We start from the raw sequence: 2,559 nt of genomic DNA, 5'->3' as shown, positions 1-2,559 counted from the left end.
AAAGCACATCAGCATTAGGTACCATTTCATAAGGGAACATATGATGGGAGGTACAGTGGAATTGCATTTTGTTCCAACAGATCAACAACTAGCAGATATCTTCACAAAACCACTATATAAAGCTACTTTTGCAAGACTGGTAAATGAACTTGGAATGGTTTCAGGTTCTTTCTCTAAATCTGCTTAGTTTTTGTTCTCATGCATCAGACTGTATGATCAGTATTTACAGATTGTCTCATCTTCATGAAATCTGTTCTTTAATTAAAATTCATTAAATGCTGATTGTTATCTGATGTGGATCTTTAAACTTTGATAGTGTTTTGAATGTTATGTGACTATTCAATCCAATGAGGATAATTGTGCTAGATGTTGACCTAGTAGTCTTTAACATACTAGCAATCCCATATTTAAATTAGTTATTTATGTGGAAACTCATTAACACAAGCAAATTCTGATTTTGAGCTTAGTCAAGTTTACTTTGTGTATCTTATTACTAACTCACAAACTAGATTCTTGCTTCTTATCTGTCAAATTCTGGTGTCAATAAATCTTGAGGATGAACTAAATGCTAATAAGCCTCACTTATCAAAAGAAAAGAAAAGAAAATAAAAGTCAGGTACTCCTTTGAGATCTAGAGTAAATATGTGGAAGGGAAGAACCAAGTGCATTGCTGGTATTAAGTAATATGCATTAGAAAAGCAAATAAATTTTCTTGGTGACTTTTCACATTCTCTGATTACTGGAGAAATACTATGACAACAACATAAATTCTGATAAGCAGTCGTGACTCACTTACACTGAGAAGCCACTGTAAAAAGGAATTTCAAAAGATGCATAAAATGAGCACAAACAGTTGAGGTGGACTCTTGCATAAATTTGTTCTATAGTAGACTTCATGATTGATGACAGATTTTAAGCATTTTTCTTAGTTATGCCTTATTTCTAAGATGTACTGAAGTTTATCAGACTTTAATTTTTATCTGATATTCTGCTGAATGCACACACTTTCACTCCATATGAATGATGAAAATTACTGTGGTGATTAAGTTGTTTTTGACAAACAGTTAAGTGTCATTTGCATAAATTCTGAGGACAAGTTCTAATGGAAGTTCTGATGATTAAAATCTGAAGAAAACAAGTCAGTATTTGTATGAAGAATCACAGAAAAAGATATTTACTTGTTGAGTTCAGAAGCCATATTCTGATGACTGTTAAAATCTGATATAAGTTAAATTCTGATATTAAATCATGATGGAATCCTAATGCTTACGTGGCATTATTCTTTAATTGAATTATTTGTGATAAAAACTGAAACAGTCATATTTAATCAGAATATTTAGGTGAGATAAAAAGAGTCATAATCATTAAGGGTTAGTGGTAAACGTGTTTGTCCTGAAAAACTGCATGTGCACAGTAATTATTGTTTATTTCTCGTGTTCATTAACTCCTGCTATAACTTTTTACTAACCGTTATTATTACACATCGGTCTAGGGAGATGAGGCATCATTATTTCTACTCTTAATCGTTAAATAGTCCAAACAATGGCACATTTTAGTTGGTTTTACTGCTATGGCTATTTAAATGACTGATCATCCTTAAGTAAAATCACATCTTTTCATTTCTCTCAAACAATAGCACATTTTAGTTGGTTTTACTACTATGGCACAGACACTGTGACCATTTTTAGAAATGAAATTCCGACTTCATATCCTATCAATAACATTCCTTTCGACATCTGGATTCAACTTCCAGACAACATTAAAAATGATTTGTTGTCTTTCCAAAGAGAAATTCATCTCCGTATTCTTAAACAGCAGGAGAAAATCATTCATCTTACTATTCTCTTTGTTGAAAGTAGGAAGAAGAATTAAATGTCATCCATCTGTATCTCTTCACCATCAGCTTTTTCAGGCTTCTTAGACTAAGGCTGTTGATGTTAACCTTCTTAGACTAGGACTATCTTGTAATTTTTGCATGTAATCTATAAATTTCATGAAATGTACTCGCTTGATATATTAATGAAATTTCCCTTAATTGCAAGGTTTAGTCTCTGTTTCTCTCATATTATGTGACTGTGAATGTTCTAATTGTAATTTGTTAATCTTTAGTTCATCTATTTGAGCTTTATCCTTTGATGGATGTTTTGATTGAAATTATGGTCAATAATAAATTGTAATGATTTGAGAAATAGTTGAAGCACAGGTCCATGCATCAGAACCTGTGACAGTTGGAGCTGAGAATGTTACTTCTGAGAAAGAAACTGCAGCTCAAAGTTCTGATACTTTGAAGAGAAAATCTGTAAGTTCTGAAGTTGCTAAAGCAACTCCTTCACTGGCAAGGAGACTAAAGAAAATGAGGGCAGAAAGGTACAAGGCCAAGCTTATATCTGAGGATTCAACTGAAGCTGAGGAAGGGGATCAGGAATCTCTGATCTCATCAGAACCTGTGGTAATTGAATCTCTGCCATTCCCTACTCAAGCTCAGAATACTGTGTCAACACCTCCTGTTTCTCCTATTAAAGCTATAGGTGATGCTAAAGAACAAGCTACAACTTCTGA

The sequence above is a fragment of the Apium graveolens genome, chromosome 2, assembly GCF_009905375.1.
Source record: "Apium graveolens cultivar Ventura chromosome 2, ASM990537v1, whole genome shotgun sequence".
NCBI lineage: Eukaryota > Viridiplantae > Streptophyta > Magnoliopsida > Apiales > Apiaceae > Apium > Apium graveolens.
The sequence above is the reverse complement of the archived record's forward strand: the minus strand, read 5'-3'. Positions refer to the sequence as shown.